Here is a 24,817-nt window from a genome sequence, read left to right as displayed (position 1 = left end):
TTCTCATGTTAATATGTGCTTTTAATCCATATCATTATATAGGAAAAACAGTGGTTCCTGTGGAACGATATACTATGAGGTTATGATACATAAGCACAATCGTAATATAGAGGGTTAGATAATGGCAGAGTGCGAAGGAACTACTAACACGCTGATTCCAGTGTAGTGTATTTTATGGATTTTTTAAACAATAAAGTAAGGAGTAATCATTATACATCAAAACAACATATGTGCATAGTGTGCCAAGTGACAAAGGGAACCTAAACCTAAGTGACAATGTGAATATTATATACAAGGTTTCCACAGTTTGTACAAGTCGACCATTATCAAAATAATTCCACGTAAACAGCAGCTATATACAATGATATGTGTTGGGAAAATGGTTCGCTTCTTCTGTTTGTCGACGGCGTTTCGACCCTCAAAACAATGTGGGGTCTCTTCAGGACTATTGATGAAGGGACATCTGAATTTATGATTGCACAGCCTTGTGAAAATGATGTGCCACATGTGAAGGATAGAGGAATTGCATCTATATAGGGCTTACGACCCCTGACGAGGCGTCAAAGCACTTTTTCGGCAAGTAAGACGCTACTCCGGGACCCATAGAGGATTAATGTTGAATTAGTATAGTGAAACATGCAAGTACATTTTAAGTGGTGGATAGGTTAGTCAGTTATTTGGATTTGGAATGATAGCAGAAGGATAGAGGATACTCAATGTGAGGACAGGTTGTCAATCCAATGGGGTATGTAGGAAGGCCAGAGGGGCTCAATTAATTTTCCGCCGTAGCGTTGTAGAATACCTTTGTGGATTAACAGTGATAATGCACTGGGAGTCACTCTCGGTAGATTAGAAGAGATATTACATAGAAAAGTTTCTAATGGAAAAATGACTGAATGATGAAAGCTATAAAGCAATACATAGATCATTGAAAGGTGGGTGTGGAATATTTTATGATGCTCACAAATAGAAATCATTATCAAATAATAATTAGGTCTACCCAGAACGAGGTAAAAAAAAATACTCTAAGGAAAGGAAGACTAAATTGTAGAATGTCTGTGGTCGATGAAACGGGGCATGGATGTCATTAATCTTAATTAAAATGAATTCCAATTAGTGTGACTTAATGTGATTGTATATACCCATTATCTATTTGAATTGCACATAACCATCATTATTTGTATTGTGTGGTTTGAATAGCTTATTGCCCAGATAGAGTTAGTTTTATAAACTTCTGTGGATCATGACTGACTGTAATTGTAACTGGTTTTAATTAATAGTAGTGGCAACCCCATTTCTGGTTCAGCTACTCTATTATTTAGTCTTTCTTTCATTCAGGTATCATTTCTATGTCTATTTTTCTGATTTGGTCTAAGTATTTGTCATTCTATAGTAATGCATCCATTTTGGGTGTCCTGAAATTTTTGATACCCAGGGATTCTTTATTTGGCCAGGGGGTCGCCGATGTCCCATGCGTACCTACCCTTACATAACCACCTCAAAGTTACAACAATGTAATGAGCCCATTTCTTATTTCTTTGTGTTAGGCGCCATAAGACCCTTGGCCGTCTTTATTATTTTTCACACAACAAAACATTTTACATAGCATGTTTACACAGTAGCCACATTATTTACATTTAGTTTACAAGTAAGACCTAGCCTTACCAGAGACTCTAGTACATGAGAATTACCTAACCGTAACCAGTCTTTTCCTGTGCAAAGGGTTGGGGCCCTACTTAGGGGTGGGCCACACCTTCCCTCTCCCATCCATACTGGGAGGTCTCGCACCTCAGAAGTTCTTGTGCAGGGGGCCCGGCTGCCCTTAGGATTCCTACTGCGGGCACCCCCTACACCCAGAATCCTCATCCCCCAAGGGCCAGTGCTAGGTTATGCCCAAATGTGCCTGCGCGGGTGGATGATAGATAAGGACCGCATGTCAGTGACCTCCCAGAACATCTCGCACCCCTGTCACCTCCTTTTGACTTGGTGACACCACCCCTTGGAAGGTCCAGGGACACAGATGTTAAATTTGGTATATAAAAGGATGCCGTAAAGGACCCGAAGTGTCCCCCCGGATCTTGACCTCACCTTCTGTAATTGCTGGATTTTCTGTTTAGATGGGATCAGCCCCCAGGGGCCCCTGTGACCCAGCCAAAACGTACTCACCTTCCGTCCTCAGGACTCCTCTATATCCAGGCACCTGGTACCTACCTGAGGATAGGGAACTCGCAATATACAAGCTCATATTATTAAGAACACCACTAAATCTATAGGGATACTAAGAATACTCACTGATTACTAGGGATATCCATACCCTACATCACACTTATTCACATCAGTTGGTCTCGCGGCCACCCTGACCCAGACCGTTCTACCCTAGGGCAGATCTGACACACAATCTGGTGCGTCTACACACGGGCCTGCAGAACCCAATGCTCCCTTTTCCAAATCGTTCGCGATCCTGCGAAACCTACACGACGGTGTCCCTCCCGTCGCTCTCATTTGTTTTAAGCCACAATCTGGTGGATTTACACGACGGTGTCCCTCCCGTCGCTCTCATTAACGCCGCATATCAACGACGACCACATTCCTATGAACACCTATACATATATATATATATATATTGGGATATTATCTCAGCTGTCTACTCGGGATGAAACTACAATAATAACTTTGAGTGTGGGTCCAGATTATTGTGTATTACCTGCTCTTGGCATCAAAGGTCCACTCACTCCCTATTTATGTGATCACCACTTACCTGATTGGGATTACTCATCCATTCACGTGCCTGGCAATTACCTAGAAACGCCGTTTACCTTCAGTGAACAAGAATAGGGACTACACACCAGTTTGTTATAAACTGGGGGTTATTTATTACAGTAATATAAACATTTATGCAAATCTAACAAAGACTATAGGTAGAACACACCGCTTGAAAGAGAAAAGATTACACATAACAGGAACACTCCGCTGAAAGGGAAAAGATTAAGTGTAGCTAATGTGATGAAAACAATATCACCTGATTAGTGTGAAGTCTTGTTCTAGCTGTCATCTGGGTTCCTCTCTCGTCTGTGCCTCGGCTCATCTCATGCTCTCTCTCCTCTCCTGCACTCTTGGGTACACCTCTGCGCTGATCGCTCTGTCTCTGGACTCCTCTCCCCCACACGAACTGTCTCTCCACCTTGCGTCTTCACTCTTAATAGTTCCTGCCGCTCTGATCACCGTCCATTCCACTATCTTATTCGTTCTATCTCTGCGCCAATGTCCAATTCCATCTGCTCCCATAGGTTAATCCACGAGCTCTCCTCTATCTCTTCTAAAAGGCATTACTTCAGACTCCAGCTATTCACACTTCCTCCTGATAAGCAACTGCTTCTGACTGCTTCCTTCAGTTCCAGCTCACTATTCAACTCAGCTCTTCTCCAGATTGAACCCTCTCTCTCTCTCTGCCAACTCCACTCCACTGCTCTCCTCTCTGCTGGACTCTCTCCTCGACTGCCCTCTGACTGACTGACTGACTCCGCCTCTGCACTTCACAAATATAGAATGCTGTTTCCTCATGGAAAGTTCCATCCATCAGCCCGCCGCTTACCAGGTCTCTGCATCACCTCGCATCAAGGACACACACCAGCCGGCCGGCCTTTTGTTGTGTCTTCTACACAGAGAATAATACAGCCTACCGATAAGGGCTGGCCCAGACCGGTTCTCTCCAAGTGGAAAACAGCCTTAACTATAAACTTCGCCTTTGCCCTGAAAAGCCTCTCTGCTTCCATCAAGATGGAGTCTCTCTAGCTTTAGACCTGTAGGCCCGAAAGGGGTGAAATGCTCCTTAGCTCTGTCAGAATACCTACATAAACCATACCAATATGTCTAATATGTCAAAGCCAATAGGCAATAGACAGGTTAAAGTCAAGAATAAAGGCATATTAAGCAGCTATCCTCTTCTAGGTCTGGAAAAAGGGCTTAAAAGGGCCAACACAGGCTAAGAATGCCTATACTAGATGCGAGCAAGAATAATGATCTATTATTACTGCTAAATAAAGCCAAAAACCCTGCCATTACACTGCACCCTAGATCCTTATCTTGCGAGCATCTTATAAACAACAACAACCATCCAAATAAACATCAACATAATCTATCCAACATAGGCTAAGAATACCTATCCTAGATGTGAACAAGATTAAGATCTATATCACTGCTAAATATCTCTGCCATCCACCCTTAGATCCTTATCTTGCGAACATCTGGCAAACAATAACATCTAAATAAACAAACATCAACACAATCTATCAACAAATCAAAACCTAAAAAACTCCCTAAAAAAAATGACAACTCAAGAAAATTCCACCTGAAACTCAATTGTAGGGAACAGAAACCTAAAAACAAATCAAAGCACCCTTGACTTGAATGCTGAAACATATCTGAGATTGGATCTGATAACAACAGAAACTAACCAAAGCATCCTCAAACTAAATGTGCCTCAACTTCTAATGATAACTGGTGAAATCTAGTGATGTAGGGACTTATGTGTTGAATGAAAACAGCAAGGGGCCTAAATGGGCCTACTTCGGACAACTTAAGGCTAAATAAGGCCTACCTACAGTTGTGAACTTAAAAACTAAATGTGTTTCAACTTCTAATGAGAGAACAAGAAAGGGCCTAAATGAGCCTTACATACTATAGGCAACTTAAGCTAATGATGACACATGAAACTAATGGTGTAGGTGCTAATATGTGAGATGAAAATAACAATAGGCCTAAATGAGGCCTACCTGCTGACATTTGTCAATTTAAAGTGAAATCTGAGAAATACAGTTGCAAGGTCTGGGCAAACATTAATACATAATCATACTAAAAGACACTCTACCCAGAACAATCCAAATTTTAAGGTAACCACCCATTGATCAATCAAGGTGAAAATGTAAGAACAGTAACAAAACCCCATGTTTATAAGATAGCTAATGAAACATCAAGCTTAAAACAACAAAAAACATTCTAAATCGCACAGTGAAACACATGTGCGCACCATCATTGAAAAAAGTCCTTCATTTGGAAAAACTATAATAGGTGACATATTTTTTTTTTAAAAGTGGGGCCTGCTTGTAGTGATGTCAAAATTGCAGGCCAGGGAATTAAATAACTTAGTCATAATAGGTGACACGTTTTTTTGCTTTAAAAGTGGGGCCTGATTGTCCAAGGGATTATTCAATGTCCAAATTCTTCAGTGTAGGCCACCACCCTGCATCCTGGACACTTCCTCCAATGCGGCCATCCATCACCCGGTCTGGTCTGGTCTGGTCTGGTCTGGTTCCAACATCCAAAACAATAAACTAAAATAATAACATGAAAATAAAAAGCTAAAACAAATAAAGGGAGTGGGCAGACGCACGCACGCACCCCAACTGCAGCAATCCTAGAAACAAGAGAAGAAGTATCATTATTCTTGTAAAATAAAATTTTCCATTTAAAAAGCACCCCGGGTGCCTTTCATTATTGAAAAGAAAATATCCTAATTAATTAAAAACATTCAAAATTTAACTTTTAGTAACTTTGAGTGGGGCCTAACATACCCTAATCCTAACTAAGCCAGTACCACCCTTCAGGGCAAGAGCCATGCTACAGTGTGAAAAAAAAAATTGAAATACTGCCAAATGATGACAGCATCAGCAGGGCACTGCAAGCCTCCCATTTTCCCAGGTCTGAGAAGCCCAGGCCCATCAAACTAACTAACTCCAAGGGAAGAGCAAGGCCACCCCGCCCTTAAATAAACAAGCCGTGCGCGGAAGAAAATTGGATTGTAGCCCATCATAACACACTGGGACGTGATCGAAACTTGCAGAAAGAAGGCACAAACCAGCTGGTCTGCCAAGGTCAAAAAACAAATTTCTCCTGCCTTATTTTGTAACTAACAGAAGCTCGAATTTAACAAAAACAATTCTGTTACAGTGCATTGCCAATTAAAAAAGCTACAGTTTTTTTTTTTAAAAAGACGTTTGTCCAACTAACTCAACTAAAGGCAAGACATTTAAAAATATGAGCACTTATTTAGGGTCCATTTGTCAAAGAGAAATGATTTGTAAAACAACATAAAATGCAGATACATTTCAACATTGTATTTAAGTTCACATTTATAAAAACATACATTTTCATTTTAACATTTTTCATTTCAAAGGCAAATAGTTGCCAGTCACTAATTAAAAGCACATGTTACCATGCAATGTCGGGCAAGATTTATTATTCTTAGACTAACACATTCCTGTCTAGATGGAAACCCCTCACAGAAATAATTAATGAAAACAGCTCGTAGCGTGCACTCTAACGGGCTATCTTTTTAACATTTCACTCATTTTAAAAGAACACAGCTTTCTCCATAACGTTGATTTATAACCACTTCAGTTCCAAGGTGAACCCACACAAATACGTAGACGCATTTCAAAAGGAATGTGAAATGAACAGAACCCTTCTCAAAACACAAGATGTTACCTTTCCGTCAAGAAACTGACAAAGCACGTAGGCTGACCAAGGAACCAAAAAAAAAAAAAAAAAGTCAAAATCAAACCATCAAAAATCCTTAAAATAATTCACTGACTTTTATAGTCAGGTCAGATAACCATGCATGTTGACCGCATGTAAAAAATAAAGGCTGCCATCTCAACTCAAGATATTAACCCTTTGGCAGCTCAAGCAGAATCATTTCCCAACGTCCATTTTTACATGGGAAAATCATTAGCACATTTCTTCACGTTTACAAATGACACGTACATATTTTCAAAAACGTTATCCCCAAGCACCCGAGAAAGATCCAGCTCTCTCCTGCCAAACGTAATGAGAACATGCCCTGTCCAAGCCATGACCACATGGCGCTATTCACAAGCCATATTTACAAGACAAGCCTTTCACAAACAACATTTCCAAGGCGCAATGCACAAGGAACACAATAGATCAACATGAGAACATGCACCTCACAAATCACAAAAATATGGCGCTATTCACAAGTCATATTTACAAGGAGCTATATTCACAAAACTCCACAGATCATAGAACAATGAACACATTTCACATTGCACAGCATAAGCAGATGCAGCAAGCAATTGAATGGGCAATTTAAAAGCATTTTTACACACAGTTATACAATTGGACCATCACAAAGATGTAACTGGCTTTCTCATGTAATGCCATCCTTCAACTCTGACAGTTTAAACACCAAGATGAAAACCATTCCTTCCACCCTTAATAAACCAAATGCCATGATGTAATACAATCTCCTCACGCTGCAACTGTTCAAGCCAATAGGTCTAACAGGCTACATAAACAGCAACATTACGCCAGATGGAACTAGCGTTCAGGGCACTCCCACAGAACACATGGGCAACTCTCTAAACACATGGCCAGGCACACAGGCTTCGTAAACTGTCCGACTACGCCAAAATGTAATGGCTGGATTTTCTGTTTAGATGGGATCAGCCCCCAGGGGCCCCTGTGACCCAGCCAAAACGTACTCACCTTCCGTCCTCAGGACTCCTCTATATCCAGGCACCTGGTACCTACCTGAGGATAGGGAACTCGCAATATACAAGCTCATATTATTAAGAACACCACTAAATCTATAGGGATACTAAGAATACTCACTGATTACTAGGGATATCCATACCCTACATCACACTTATTCACATCAGTTGGTCTCGCGGCCACCCTGACCCAGACCGTTCTACCCTAGGGCAGATCTGACACACAATCTGGTGCGTCTACACACGGGCCTGCAGAACCCAATGCTCCCTTTTCCAAATCGTTCGCGATCCTGCGAAACCTACACGACGGTGTCCCTCCCGTCGCTCTCATTTGTTTTAAGCCACAATCTGGTGGATTTACACGACGGTGTCCCTCCCGTCGCTCTCATTAACGCCGCATATCAACGACGACCACATTCCTATGAACACCTATACATATATATATATATATATTGGGATATTATCTCAGCTGTCTACTCGGGATGAAACTACAATAATAACTTTGAGTGTGGGTCCAGATTATTGTGTATTACCTGCTCTTGGCATCAAAGGTCCACTCACTCCCTATTTATGTGATCACCACTTACCTGATTGGGATTACTCATCCATTCACGTGCCTGGCAATTACCTAGAAGCGCCGTTTACCTTCAGTGAACAAGAATAGGGACTACACACCAGTTTGTTATAAACTGGGGGTTATTTATTACAGTAATATAAACATTTATGCAAATCTAACAAAGACTATAGGTAGAACACACCGCTTGAAAGAGAAAAGATTACACATAACAGGAACACTCCGCTGAAAGGGAAAAGATTAAGTGTAGCTAATGTGATGAAAACAATATCACCTGATTAGTGTGAAGTCTTGTTCTAGCTGTCATCTGGGTTCCTCTCTCGTCTGTGCCTCGGCTCATCTCATGCTCTCTCTCCTCTCCTGCACTCTTGGGTACACCTCTGCGCTGATCGCTCTGTCTCTGGACTCCTCTCCCCCACACGAACTGTCTCTCCACCTTGCGTCTTCACTCTTAATAGTTCCTGCCGCTCTGATCACCGTCCATTCCACTATCTTATTCGTTCTATCTCTGCGCCAATGTCCAATTCCATCTGCTCCCATAGGTTAATCCACGAGCTCTCCTCTATCTCTTCTAAAAGGCATTACTTCAGACTCCAGCTATTCACACTTCCTCCTGATAAGCAACTGCTTCTGACTGCTTCCTTCAGTTCCAGCTCACTATTCAACTCAGCTCTTCTCCAGATTGAACCCTCTCTCTCTCTCTGCCAACTCCACTCCACTGCTCTCCTCTCTGCTGGACTCTCTCCTCGACTGCCCTCTGACTGACTGACTGACTCCGCCTCTGCACTTCACAAATATAGAATGCTGTTTCCTCATGGAAAGTTCCATCCATCAGCCCGCCGCTTACCAGGTCTCTGCATCACCTCGCATCAAGGACACACACCAGCCGGCCGGCCTTTTGTTGTGTCTTCTACACAGAGAATAATACAGCCTACCGATAAGGGCTGGCCCAGACCGGTTCTCTCCAAGTGGAAAACAGCCTTAACTATAAACTTCGCCTTTGCCCTGAAAAGCCTCTCTGCTTCCATCAAGATGGAGTCTCTCTAGCTTTAGACCTGTAGGCCCGAAAGGGGTGAAATGCTCCTTAGCTCTGTCAGAATACCTACATAAACCATACCAATATGTCTAATATGTCAAAGCCAATAGGCAATAGACAGGTTAAAGTCAAGAATAAAGGCATATTAAGCAGCTATCCTCTTCTAGGTCTGGAAAAAGGGCTTAAAAGGGCCAACACAGGCTAAGAATGCCTATACTAGATGCGAGCAAGAATAATGATCTATTATTACTGCTAAATAAAGCCAAAAACCCTGCCATTACACCTTCCCAGCTTAAATACGACAATTCAAGAGAATGTGATACATTGACTGCTAAGAAAAGAGTAAAACATGATATTACATACAATACCTACATCCTGATAGATCACTAAAAAAGAAAATACATCGTTATCACTAAATCTCTCATTGCCCAACCCCTGCAAACATACCCATGGGCACCCTGCTCTGGGGATGGTGGGTGGGGAAAAAGTCTCAAGTCTGTGCAGCTCCCGACAGGGCAATGCACTGGGATGGGGACCACTAGCTGCGTGGTTGTTGTGGGGTGTCCGGTAGCAAAGCGACTGGATCCTGTTCGTGAGCAGGTACTTAAAAGACCTGCTCGACGCTGTATGGCCCTTTCAATAGGGGCGGGGTTTAGACGTGCTGCCCCAGAAGCACTTTAATGCTTTTGGGTCAGCACCCATCCTGGCCCAATCGCTGCTGACCTCGCCCTGGAAGAGTCAGGACGACCACACCCGTTCCTGTGGATGGGCCCCAGCTCCCTGCCATATCGTTCTCTCTCGCAAGCAGGGGTGAGAGCCTCTGTTATACTTTTCACAAGTCAGACATTTTTCCATTCTAAATAGGATTTATTCTATCATAGTATTTATTCTATCAAAGTATTTCTTCTGAACTCATTTCAGCTGTTGGTGTCCTCTCCTTTCTGAGAGTGTATTTCATTTACAGTGTTGTATCATTATTATGGTATTTGGTTATAGGCTATTTACATTACTCCCTCAATTACAGGAGTTCCTGATTGAAAATATATGTTTTCTTTGTGGTGTCATAAAACATCCTCAACATCACATATCCCATTTATGTTTCTATAAAAGCCCTTGTTGCAGCTTAATGACAGCTGGGGCTTGGTGTTTGTTCAGACATGTCTCAGCATTGCCTTAGACTGCTAGCAATAAACTGTCCTGTAACTTGTTTGGAATTAATTCAATAATACTCAATTGGCCTGCATGATTCATTCACAGGAGTTAGTGTGCATTTTCTAACACTTTTTCAAGAGCCATACAATTTTTTAACTTAGGTGGATTTTTACCCACTTTCTTGTGTTGTTAGTGGTGATTATAATGTCCCACTATGTACAAAGTTAATGTTCATGGCCAATGTTTTTAAACTTACTTTTTTTCCATGCATGTGATAAAACATTCTTTTGAATATTCATTGTCTGGACGGAGGCCTGCATATTTTACTACAGGGGTCGACTCGAAACGCTTCTGCTTACTTTAGTTACAGTCTATTGTAAACTTCAAATCAATACTGTAATACCATAACTGATTAAGACAAACAATGGGTGTGCATGCATTGTTTCAAATACTTTTGATTGTTATCATCCTTGGAATCTGAGATGCACACTGCCCAAGCCTTTATTGCAATTTCTGACTTTTTTAACACTACTGGGGTCCTGTCTGTCTGGGCCTTCTTGGGCTGATGCTTTTTCACAAATCTATTATAGTTGAGCAAAGCAATATTGGCATACCAATGTTGAGGGAACAATGTACTTATTCCTAGCCAGGTTCCATCTTTAGAATTCAGTGTTGCCCTATATGAAAGCATCTGGAAGGATGCTTCTTCTACAGGATTTCTACTGCATTTTGTTTACCAAAAAATGTATTTTTATGTTAAATATATTTTTTTTGAGGTGATGATACATAAGTGATAGATGAGCATGGCACAATAAAGACACTGACAAAAACAGACACTGATAAAGAGATAGGAGTTACTGATAATGTGACCATTATTTGCCATGTTGGATAGCAGGGTACCCGGCTGCCCTTAGGATTCCTACTGCGGTCACCCCCTACACCTGTCTGACGATGGCGGCGAGGGGGCGCCATGTAGATGTTGAAGAGCATGGGGCTGAGCGATGATCCCTGCGGTCCTCCGCAGTTGATTTCCGTGGGTTTGAAGAGGAAGGGAGGGAGTCGGATCCTCTGGGTTTTGCTGGAGAGGAAGGATTGGATCCAATAGAGGGCTGCTCCTTGGATACCTGCGTCGTGCAGTCTGGCTGCGAGACTGCGATGAGAGACTGTGTCGAAGGCTGCGGAGAGGTGCTGAAGGATGAGGGCCGTGGTGTGTCCCTGGTCAAGTATTTATTAATTTATTTATAATGCGTGCAGATGTCGTCAGTGGCGGTGAGGAGGGTGGTCTCAGTGCTGTGGTTGCTGTGAAATCCAATAAAAAACAGAAAGGGAGGTCTCCTCACAAATCCAATGTCGGGACGAGGAGTAGGGGGAAAACAAGAAATCAGAACAGTCCCTATTTATAATTAAAGAAAGGGGATCATACTATCCACTGTATGCCACCATAGCTCAAGAGATCCTTACAAATAAACCCACTCTGATAGATTGTATACAAAATATGAAAACAATTCTGGTAAAATTAGAAAGCAATTTATTATAAAAATATACAGTGTTAAGTATCAATTACTGTGCCACAATACACAATGTTAAAAAGACAGTGTCAGCACCCTACCATTGGTTCAATGGTGCACATATAATAAACACACACAATAAGAATTAAAAACAGCAATTAATTGTTAAAAACAAGTTGTCGACGCAGCGTTTCGGTTTCTAAGTTGACACCTTCGTCAGGACAGGGTTTTTAAAAACGAACTCGTATAACATTCGAGTCGTGTTCCTCTATGTTCAATTGGAGGAAGGAGTCCTTATCTCCTCACAGGACATCATATACACGAGTGAATGTGAATAATGAAGACATCTCTTCGTGTCTTAATTATGTCATGGCGTTTTCTTTATGTGAAGGAAAAAGGAGCCACCGTTATGAGGGACTTATTTTTGGAATTCCCTTAGGTTTAGGGGACCAGCATGAAGTGCAGCACGTGACTGGATTGCGTCAACTTCCTTTTTTTATAAAATAAAGTGCTGTTTCGCTCGTTGTCTCTGTTCAGGGTTTTTTTCTCAATTGACCACCCTTACGTCCGATACTCGGCCTCCCTGCTCCTTTTTCACTCCGTAGTCGTCAGGTAACTTAGAAACCGAAACGCTGCGTCGACAACTTGTTTTTAACAATTAATTGCTGTTTTTAATTCTTATTGTGTGTGTTTATTATATGTGCACCATTGAACCAATGGTAGGGTGCTGACACTGTCTTTTTAACATTGTATATTGTGGCACAGTAATTGATACTTAACACTGTATATTTTTATAATAAATTGCTTTCTAATTTTACCAGAATTGTTTTCATATTTTGTATACAATCTATCAGAGTGGGTTTATTTGTTAGATTGCTGTGAAATCCAGACTGGGAGGTGTCCAGGATGGAGTTCTTCTCTATGAAGGTGATCAGCTGGGCGTTTGCAAGTCTTTCAGTGACTTTGTCTGCAAAGGGGGGGAGAGAGATGGGTCGGTAGTTTTTCAGGTCTGTTGGGTCAGCCGTACGTTTCTTGAGGAGGGGTTTTACCTCTGCCCGCTTCCAGTCTTCTGGGCAGATGCCCGATCTGAGGGAGGCATTGATGGTGCGTCCTAGTTTGGGTGCGATGGCGGCAGTGGCTCTGTGAAAGATGTGCGGTGGGCAGGGGTCCGTTGAGGCTCCTGAGTGGGTTTCTTCATGGTTGCTGTGATGAGTTCGATGGTAGCGGGATCCAAGGAAGTGATGGTTCGCTTGTCGGCGTCAGTGGGAAGGGGGCTACTGCTCTTCGTGTGTTCGTTGAAGTTGTCATAGAGGGCCTTCATCTTGAGATGGAAGTAGGAGCTGAACTTGTTGCAGAGTTCCTGGGACGGTGTGATGTCTGTGGCTTCGCAGGTGGGTTTTGCGAACTGCTGTATGATATTGAACAGTTCATTAGTGTTGGTCCCCTTGGTCTAGACTTTGTCTCTTATAAAGGTCCATTTGGTGTCTCTTATGCGTTGGTGGTATTCCTTCAGGGCGCTCTTGAGGTCGGTCCGTGCTTCTGTTGTTTTCAGGTTTTGCCAAGTTTTCTCTTGGCTCTGCAGGCGCTTCTGGCTTCTTGAAGTTCTGTTGTGAACCAGGCGGCTTCCAGCAACCGTTGTTTGGTGGGGGGTGGAGGGGTGCAAGCTTATCAGCGCAGCTGGAGATCCAGCTGTGAAATTCCCTGGCTGCGGAGATGGTGTCGGTCGCATCGATGGGGAGGTGTTGACGGAGGGTGGTGTTGAGGTGGTTCTCAGTGACCTTGCTCCAGTTCGTCGAGGCGGCGGGGGATAAGTTTAGGTGCGGGGTGGTGTTGAAGGTAAAGTGGACGCAGTGGTGATCAGTCCAGAAGGGCTGAGTGGTGTGGTCGAAGCAGATGTCTGTTCTTCCTGCGAAGATGGGGTCGAGGGTGTGCCCACTCGGTGGGTAGGTGTGTTGATGAGCTGTTACAACCCTAGGTTGGTGAGGTTGGCGAGGAGGGCAGTGGAGTCCGGGTTGTTGCCGTTGTCAATTTGGAAGTTCATGTCCCCTAGTAGAATGTAGTCCATGGAGGTGATGGCGTGGGGTGCGACGAGCTCGGCGATGGAGGTTGCGTGGTCCTGGCAGTCTGTATATGAGGGTGCCGTGGAGCGTGGTCCTGGGGCTTATCTGGATCTGGAAGTGGAGGTGTTCTGTGTTGGAATGGGGGTCACTCGTGCTGGATGTGGAGAGTCGGAGGGCGGTCTTGTGCGCGATGGCGAGTCCTCCTCCTGGGCGGTGCAGGCAGTCCTTTCTCTGGATCTTGTAGCTGAATGGGACGGTGGAGGCGATGTCGGGACTGGAGGTGGGGTTGGTCCAGGATCCCGTGAAGAAAGTGACATTGGGCAAGAGGGTGTCGAGCAGGTTCCAGATCTCAGTGGCGTGCCGGTACAGGGAGCGCACGTTGAGCAGGATGCAGGTCAGGGTTTCGGTGGTGAGAGTATAGGGCATTTCTTCAGTGGTTGCGAGGGCTCTGTTGACGGTGAAGGATTTGCGGTAGGGTTTGCATGAGAACTGCCCGTGGGTGGTGTTCGGCAAGGATCTTGCACAGTCGGCGTGTCTGCCAGGGTTGAGTGTGTGGAGGGTGGTTGAGTCGTAGCGGCGAGGCAACTGAGAACCAGGGGTCCTAGCGCTGGTCGCAGTCGGGTCATGGATGAGTGCAGACAGGCTTGCCTTAGTCACGCCTTCGGCGCGACAGCACATTGGTCGCCATAAGTAGGGGAGGGGGCGAGGTATGAGGTGGGAACCGGGAGCAGGGGCAGTGATGGGATCGGGGTGGGAGGGGCCGCAGGAGCAGCAGCGGCAGAAAACTGGGCAGGGGAAAAACGAGGAAGTAGAAATCAGGAGGGAGGAATAAGGATAAGAACAGCAGAATAACAATCAAGCACAGTACAACCCATATAGCGCAACGAAAATTACTAGTGAGTCAGGTTACGGGCACAGAGACAGGCGAGCTCCAGGCGCGGACCCTGAGCAGCTGTGGACTCAGGGCTGCGACGGTGAGGCAGAGCTGCCGGGGAGAGTGCTGCCTGGACCAGAGGTCTAGGTATCATGCGCACTTTCTTGCAACGGTTGCCATAAGTAGGGGAGGAGGGCAGGGTCTGAGGTGGAGGGTGGGGGCAGTGACAGGATTGGGGTGGGAGGGACTGCAGGGGCAGCAGTGGCAGGAAACCGGGCAGAGGAAAAATGAGGAAGTAAAAATCAGAAGGGCGGAATAAGAATAAGAACAGCAGAATAACAATCAAGCACAGTACAGCCAATATAGAGCAATGAAAATTACGAGTGAGTCAGGTTACGGGCACAGAGACAGGCGGGCTCCAGGCGCGAACCCCGATCAGCTGTGGACTCGAGGCTCAGGCGGTGAGGTGGAGCTGCCGGGGAGAGTTCTGCCTGGACCAGTGGTCTTGGTATCACATATTGATTAGTATATGATAATTAGAGGCAGATGTGTGCCACGTTATGGCTTTGCTGCGTTTTATGAAAGGATTCACAGTTTTTCATCATAGTATTACATTTTATGTTAAAGAGCAAGTTTAAAGTTAAACATTAAAGAGATGTACTTTGCTACTCCAAAGCAAAAATAGTGTTGTAGCACTAATTATGGCTACAAATGTTATGTCATTTATAGTATACAAAGATGTGATGACATTTCACTAGAAGCAGTCTAACTTCTCATTAAAAATTATGAAAATCTTCCAAATGTTTTAAACTCCATTTCATAACGGCACTAGTCGGCTTCCTTATTCGAGAGGCGGTGCAGTTCCAATGTGCGAGATACTTGGAGTGTGGCACAAGCGTGTAGAGATCTTCAAGCGCACTGCGTTCTTCGTTCGTTGACTCCTGATGAGAATATGCGCATGACGTCTCCACGTCCTGTAAAGCAAGAAATCATTGCATAGGGCCATTTATTTTTTTAACATTATACTGGTCGCTGAGCAACAAAGATCGAGACAACTGAGACTTGCATTAGAGCAACAAAGAACTGCTTTCTGGTCAAGTATCCAACTCCACATAAAAAGCAACGGTGGAAGCTTCAATTTTTGTTTGTCTCTTCTTCACACATTTTAAGGTATTTTTACTGTTTTCAACCATTTAAGAAATTTTACTTTTCTCCTTGGTGATATGCACACCGCATATTTTACAAACACCTTCTACTCTATGATGATGTGCGCACCTTATTTTAATTGAATTTATCTATTGACTTCCTTACCTTTTGTGCACAAATGTGCTTCTTATTGTATTAACCTATTTTAATGTGGCATCTCAAAGTGGATTAAATCCTCCAGTACCATTCTTACCCCGTCCAGGTGAACCATTAATTAAATGGTCAGACTGGAAAGACTATTTTTTAACTACGTTGCGGCACTTGAGGAAGAAAATGACAAAGTATTCACTCAATCCAGGAAGAAAAAAATGCTTCTTCAGAGTTTAGGCCCTGAAGGTAATAGAGTATTTAACTAGATGGAAAAGAAATTAAGAGCCTCTGACAGTGATAATGTGTTTCTTGATGCTCTTGAAGATCTTGATTCGCATTTTCACCCACCTGTATGTGTAGGTATTAGTAGGTATGAATTTTTCCAAAGGAAGCAGGGCAAATCGGAGTATGCAGAAGACTAAGTTGCCTCTTTGAAAAAATTAGCGATTAATTGTGAATTCAGTTCTCTTCATGATAGTTTTATCAGATATCAATTAGTAGTGCATTCAAACACCTCCTCTATCCAGGAGAAATTGTGGACATGTGGTGATGCTTCCCTCAATGAAATCTGTGCCATAGTAAGAAAAGCTGAGATGTCTAAAAGGTACGCAAAAGTAGCCCTGAAAGGTAATGAAGAGGGACTAATTGGTAGCAAGGTCTCATATAGCCATAGGAAAAGAAATGAAAAACGCCCTTCACCTGATGCAAGTAAAACATTTAATGTTGTTAACAAATCTAGGGTAGATAAAACCTCAAATTGTTACAGATGTGGATATAATGGGAATTATGTTAACGACATTAAATGCCCAGCATTAAAATCGAAGTGCACAGATTGGGGTAAAATTGGACACTTCACCAAGGCCTGTAGGATAAGGTTAAATAAAAACAAAAAAGTAGTTGGATGTATTGATGATAATAGCACAGAGGGGAATAATAATTCGAACTCATCCAGTGATGAAGGAATATTGTGTATTATTGATGGTCATGATTCAGATGAATTTGTATCAAATGTTAATGTAAAGTCAAAAAAGATACCTACTTACGATATAAAAATTGGTGGCATACAAGTACATATTGTCCCAGATTCAGGTTCCCTATACACAATTATTCAGCAAGAAATATGGAATCAGTTGTTTGCTAACACTCTAAATAAAGATTTACAGTTGCCAGATATACAACCAGTAAGGTTTACTGGTGAAAGGATTCCCATGGTTGGATTTCTGGAGGAGATCTTTGAATTTAGGAGAAGGAAGGCGTTGGGGAAAGTAGGACCCTCTGTCTTAGGCTGGGTGCACCAGGGGGCACTCGGTATCATACATACTCCAAAAAATGATGACCATGTAATGATCCTAGATGAAGGTGACAAGCAGTCTATGGATCACATTGTAGAACAGTTTCCCACTTTTTTTTCAAGAGAAGTGGGGAAGTTAGTTGGTTTTACACATAAGATTGTGCTACAAGACAATGCTCGTCCTGTTAGCCACAAAGCAAGGAACATACCCATTAGCGTAAGAGAAAGGGTCATGGCTGATTTGGATGCATTAGAGAAGAAAGGTGTGATTGAAGCTATAGAGAGTGCCGAGTGGTTGGACTCATTGGTCGTCGCATGAAAATCGGATGGCCGTTTGCGCCTATGTGTGGACTTGAGGCATTTAAATAAAAATATTTTAATAGATAAATGTCCCTTACCCAGAATAGACGAGCTTTTAGCTCATACAAAAGACATCATGTGGTTTTCAACAATAGACTTAACATCTGCTTACCATCAGATACCATTACATGAGTCTTGAAAAAGTTTAACTGCCTTCATTACACCCTTTGGCTGGTATTGCTTCGTCAAAATGCCTTTCGGCTTAGTTTCAGCAGCAGCAGTTTTTCAAAGATTGATGCATAGATTGTTTAAGAAACAAAAAGGAGTCACCTATTATCAGTACAATATTTTGATCATGGGTCGGAACAAGAAAGAGCATGATGATAGACTCACTAATGTGTTAAACATTCTTGCTAAGAAAGGCCTTACAGCAGAACTTAAGAAATGTAAGTTTGGTATGAGATCAGTAACATATTTAGGGCATGAAGTAGGGAGAGATGGAATTTCTCCCAAGAAGAAATTGATCAGTGCAATTGAGAAAGCCCCCATACCCAAATCAAAAGATGATGTGAGGTCTTTCCTCAGCCTCGCTGAGTTTACTCCAAATTTCTACAAAACTTTGCCAGCAAAACATACAACCTTAGACAGCTGCTTAAAGTTAAACAATATTTTCATTGGAATGCAGAACTTCAAAGTGAATTCAATAAAATAGACATGATTTGGTGTCTGCCTTCCCCTTACAGGCATTTGACAGTAAGGCCCACAGCAGCATAACCACTGATGCAAGCGGGAAAGGACTTAGTGCAGTCCTATCCCAAGTTAGTGATGGTGGCACTGAAATGACAATTGGTTTCGCGTCTTGTTCTCTAACCTCTTCTGAAGAGAAGTTCTCTGTATTAGAGAGGGAGATGTTGGCCACTGTATGGGCCATGGAAAAAGTTAGGCAGTTTATTTGGGGTACCAGGTTTACTCTAGGTACAGATCACAAGCCCCCACTTAAAATATTCACACCTGAGGGTATACTCAAAGCCACTCCCAGATTAGCTAGGATGAGTCTCAAACTCTTGGAATTTACATATGATGTTGAATACTTACCGGGGAGAAGGAACCAGATTGCCGACTATCTTAGTAGATCCCCTTTACCTATACAGGACAATATATATGCTGATTGTGACGATTTTAACGTTGCCATTGCTCAAGAGCTCAGTGAAAGCATAGCACATGCTATTTCAAAAGAAGAATGGGACAAAGAATGCGAAAACGACAACATCTTAAGTGAAGCTTCAAGACACGTAGTCAAGGGTTGGCCCATTAAGTCAAGTTTATAAGGAGATTTAAGATCCTTCTGGGAAATTAAAGAAGAGTTAAGCATTGATGACTGTAACCACATATGTAGGGGTGAAAGAGTGGTTGTACCTTCTAATCTATGCTCCAGAATTTTAGCAATCAATCATGAGGGACATCTAGGAATTATTAAACTAAAATATAGAATTAAAATGTCCTACTCGTGGTCGGGGTTAGACAGAGACATCGAAAGATTTGTTCAGCAGTGTTCCACTTGTGCCAATGCCGACAAGGCTCAACGGGTGTTTAAACCTTCCCTTGGTTGTAGACACATTCCAGAGCATCCTTGAGAGGACTTGAGTATAGACTTGGCCCCATTGAGGATGATCATGGTTACATGAAACATATCTCAGTTGTCATAGACAACTACTCTAAATGGCCAGGGATTGAGATCACAGAAAAATGTGACTCTAAGGAATTTGTAAATTTTTTGGGAAAGTTATTCCCACGTGAGGGCATTCCTAGGTACAATTTTAGTGATAATGGACCACAATTCATGTCAGATACCTTCTTACAGTTCTTAAAAAGGAATGGCATTACCGAAAAGAAAAGACCAGTTTACCATCCAGCGGGGAATGGAATAATTGAGCGATTCAACAGAGTAATTATGGGAAGTATACAAGCATCTATCAGTGCAGGGAAGAGATGGGAGAAAGAATTGTTTAGCACTATTTGGGCATACAGAATTACTCTCACTTGCACCAGTTATAGCCCATTTAGAATCATAAGGGGAAGAGAACCTTTCACAAAGAATAATGTAGCATGGAATAGAAATAATTGTGTGGCAAATGGTCTCCTGCTATAGTTCGCTCCAAATTACGCAGAATACATGAGTCATACATTGATAATTTTGACAAGAAACATTTCGCTAGAGAAGCCGATCCACAGATTGGTGATTGGGTAAAAATAAGATTAGGCACAAAAGTAAAACAAGCATTTGCAATGCAATAGGTCTCGCATTAGGAAAGTTTGAGCTATTGGTATAGTAAATGACACATTTTTTATTTATGTGTTGGTTTTGAAAATAGCTAAATTAATAGATTTGTAATTTCCAATGCCAATAGTTTTAACTTTCGCAAATGTGACACCTACAACATTTGTAATGCAATATGTGTTGTATTTACGTGACTTAGATGTATTGATATTACAAATAACAATGGCTTTTAATTTTTTTAAATAATTAATACTTAAATAAAAGTTATTGTAATTTATAATGGCAATAGCTTAAACTTTTGTAAATTACTTTTGTGAAGATTATGTTCAGTGTATTTTACTGTGACGAAAATCCAAGAACAGAAATGAAAATTAACATCTTTTGTGACATTTGTAATAAAGCTTGAAACATTGAGAACATATTTGAACCAGTTGTTGTTGAATAGTTGCACAGATTGATGCTGTGGTGGCTCTGAGTCATGCTGTGGCGTTCAGTGATGCTGTGGTAGCGCATAGTGATGCTGTGGTGCCCCTGAGTGATGCTGTGGTGATAGAGTGAGGGCGATAGACAGACAGACAGAAAGGCAGACAGAGTGAGGGCGATAGACAGACAGATAGACAGACAGAGTGAGGGCGATAGATAGACAGATAGATAGACAGACAGAGTGAGGGCGATAAGATAGACAGACAGATAGACAGACACAGTGAGGGCGATAGATAAACAGACAGATAGACAGACAGAGTGAGGGAGGGCGATAGACATACAGATAGACAGACAGAGTGAGGGCGATAGACAGACATATAGACAGACAGAGTGAGGGCGATAGATAGACACACAGATAGACAGACAGAATGAGGGCAATAGATAGACAGACAGATAGACAGACAGAGTGAAGGCGATAGATAGACAGACAGAGTGAGGGCGATAGATAGACAAACAGAGTGAGGGCTACAGACAGACAGACAGAGGGTGATAGATAGAGTGAGGGCGATAGATAGAGTGAGGGCAATAGATAGATAGACAGATAGATAGAGTGAGGGTCTCCCAGTTCACGGTTTCCAGAAAGTAAGTAAAGGCCTCTGCATTGTACTAGTTTTGAAATTAACTTCTCTCTCCCTGCATTTTTACTTTGCCACAGGTTGTAAATATTGATGCTCTTTTTTGTGTGTTAGAATTGGTGCAAAGATTATTATTATTAGTAGTATAGTCATAGCAGCAAGGGTAGTAATGCCAGTATTGTATTGATTATCAAGTTTGTATTGTGTTTGTCTGTAGTGACTGTTTATATCTTTTCCCCTGTGCAGTAACGTAGCGCTCCGAAGCCTGTCACCAGGTCCACGCTCCATAGGTATGCTAAATAAAATGAAGTCCAACTGTCCTCCATCTTGGAGGAATATTGCTCCATCCAGAGGCATCTTATTATAGGAAGGGAAAGAAGGGATCCATTGAGATCTGTTTCTCTTAGAACAGCTGTGTGAAGTTTGCTGACAGGGAGCGCGAAAGGGCAGAAGGCGAGGAATAAGAATGGGGGGGGGGTGGGGTTTGAAGATAAAGATGTCTCCTTGCTGAAAAGCAGATAGTTGTGTCACGGGCGAGAAATGGGACAGAGAGGGGAAGAGGGGAAATAAAAACATGCTGAGGATTGGGAGGGACTCTGTGAGAGGGTTTGAAGCTGGCGTGTGAGTGTAACGTACCGCTTTGACCATGTCCCAGTGCATGCCGGGAGGAGCCGGTGAGTGCCCGCGCCATGATGGGATGGAGTTGCATAGATGAATTACAACTCTCTGCTAGTGCTACTCCCCCGTTTATGCACCTCTCACCTAATTAACGTAAAGTGCTGCGCTGCATGGCTGGCTCCTTGGGGCAGGAGAGACGCAACGATCGGGGCAAGCTGCAATGTGAGGGAACAAAAAAAACAGTTGCAATACAAAGTCACAGGCATGGGACCTCTATGACAGACAGACGTTGATCAGTGGGCGTGAAAATGGTCCAGAAAAAAAAAACGGCGCTAAGAAGCAACATGAAAGGACTGCGCTAACAATTCAAGACTTTGTTCCCTTGCACAATTATTCACACGAGACTGCATTGCATGCTGCAATAAAGCATTGAAAAAAAATGTTTACACAAAAATAGCATTCATGTGCAGGGCTGCTCTGTATTATTATTCTACTAGAGTTAATGAGCTTTAGTTTTCGTCTTCGTTTGTAGAGCAGTATCACGTGCTATTGTTTGTTCTAGCGAGTGTTGCAAAGGCAGGTGAGAGACTGGCGCTGCCTGCTCCAAGAAGCCTTAATATGCAGGGCCTAGAAAACTTACTGGAGTAAGAGGGCCACTGCCCTTGTAGCATGGGGGCTGCTTCTGGGAAACATGCAGAGCTATAGACAGACAATATGAAAGAGGGCCAGTAGTCTTGCGTTGTAGGCTAGGGGATATGGGACGTTCTTGTTAGAGGTAGCTGCTAAGGGGCATTAGTGATAATGTTGTTCAGAATGCATGTGTACTAAGTACTGTATACTGTGTTATTCTTTTGTTAATGCGGTGCTTTTAGCTGCTCCGGGGCACTAGCGATCACACCAAGGGCGGGGGTGCAGGCAATATAGTTTGCGCAAGGGTGGTGGAATGCAACTGCGCTATTTACCAAACTATCCTCTACACAAAGTCACAGGCGTGGGACCTCTATCACAGACAGACGTTGATCAGTAGGTGTAAGGAGCGGTACAAAAGTAATAAAACGGCTCTAAGAAGCAACATGAAAGGACCACGCTAACAATTTGAGACCCTGTTCTGTTGCGCAATCACTCACACGAGACTGCAGTGCACGCTTGTATAAAGCACCGAACGAAATATGTTTATACTAAAATAGCATTTATCTGCAAGGCTGCTCTGTGTTACCATTCTACCAGTGTTAATGAGCGTAAATTTTCTTTTTAATTTGTAATGTAATATTACGTGATATTGTTTTTGCTAGCGAGGGTTGCAGAGGCGGGTGATGGACTAACGCTGCTTGCTCTAAGAAGCTTTAATGTGCAGGGCCTCAGACCACTTAGCGCGCAAGGGCAGAAGGCGAGGAAGAAGAATGGGGGGGTGGGGTTTGAAGATAAAGATGTCTCCTTGCTGAAAAGCAGATAGTTGTGTCACGGGCGAGGAATGGGACGGAGAGGGGAAGAGGGGAGATAAAACAAGCATTAGCGGCAGCATTAGAAACGAAAATCGGCTGCGAAATGAAACCCTTGAAGTAGCCAGGAATTGAAACCCTTTGAAGTAGCCAGGAATTGAAACCCTTTGAAGTAGCCAGGCTGAAAAACAAGAGTGGGAACGCAGTTACAGTTACAGGTAGCATGGCAGAAGGGAGGATGCATGTGATCGGAATACGAGATTGAAGAAGAATCTAAATCTGTGGGAGGTTTTTAGGAAAGGGTGACTGGGCTACGCAGTGGGTGGCAGGAGTTGTTACCTAGAAGGGTGGCAGTTCGTAGGAGAGTGCGAGGTGAAGATGATTGTGCAGTGACGTAAGATCTAGAATGGTGACGGCAGCTGCAGTAGTGAGATTAAAGGCATTTGGAGGGCCATCAAAGGAGGCATGACTTAAAGATGCATAAGGGTGCAAGGGATGAGGCCGGTGGGAAGTTTTTGGAATGCGTGGCAAGCATTAGATGAGAGTAAATTAAAAAGGTGTTGAGGACCAAGAGTAATAGTCATGTGCTTTCCTCATTTCTCTAAGCACTGTAAATAGGAAGTGGTACTATAAACAAATTTAATGGGACTTAATATATTGACCTCAGAACGGTACACGGACGGGATGCCACGATTCCAGTTTGTGACCTGCAGGTCACAGATGTCAGCTGCAAATAGTTACTCACTAAGCCATCTTCATGTTAGCGGGATTATTAAGAGCTGCGTTAGTTCCGATCTGCAAGGAGATGCCAGAAGAAAATGTGCCAGCGAGTGGTTGGGTAGATGTACGATTGGCCATGACATGACTAAATATATTGACTTAACATGCTACAAAATTAAAATAGAGTTGAATAAGAGCAGACATTCAGACCGATGCGTTTAGCGTTCAGCAAAGGAGACGGAGACACATCAGCATTGTGCCTGCCTCTCAAATCAACACAAGGAGTAAACCCTAACAAAGAACATCGCCTCCACACAAAAAAAAAAGCCTTTGATGCAGCAGGGGGAGGAGAGCAGGGGTCGGAGCGGGAAGAGCTGCAGGCGTGGGAGGGTGAATAATGGGCGGGGCAGTGCTGGGGAAGCCTTTGATGTGGCCTGGCGGCCGTGGAGAAATGCTGCTGGCAGTGGGAGGGTGATTGATGGGCGGGGCAGTGCTGGGGAAGCCTTTGATGGGGCCTGGCGGCCGTAGAGAAATGCTGCTGGCAGTGGGAAGGCTGGGCATGCTCGTCCACGAGGAGTCACGTGACTCTCTCGTGCACTGTCCAAAATCCACCGAATCCGCCTGTTAGGAAAGGAATTTTCTGGGTTAGCAGCAATAGGTTCGAGTAAACTCGACCTAAAAAGGCAGAGCAAATTCTCTGCTCCATTGCAAGTCCTGGAGACATATCACAATAGGATTGCCAAATTCAAAATAAATGTTACTGTCACCAGCAATAGGGTTAGGAAACCTTCATCCATGGATTGGATGTGGGATGAAGTTATGGATATGGGGAAAGGGCCTCCCTCTCAATCATGCAACAGTGACATGTTTGCGAGGGCACCTTTATGTACAGAACAAGCTTCTTGTAGCCGATCTAGAGTAACATGTGTGGGCAGATCGGTGAAAGTGCCTACAAAATACAGGAGTTATGTAATGTAATATTATTTTATCTTATTAGTGCAAAGAGGAATACTTTGTTAAGCAGGAGGCAGGGTGGCGTTGGTTGTCCATTCTAAATGCAGTCCTTGTTTCTAGTTTACCTTCTAAATGCACTCCTTGTGTCTAG

Source organism: Lissotriton vulgaris, chromosome 2_1, assembly GCF_964263255.1.
Source record: "Lissotriton vulgaris chromosome 2_1, aLisVul1.2, whole genome shotgun sequence".
Taxonomy (NCBI): domain Eukaryota; kingdom Metazoa; phylum Chordata; class Amphibia; order Caudata; family Salamandridae; genus Lissotriton; species Lissotriton vulgaris.
This window is presented reverse-complemented; position numbering follows the sequence as displayed.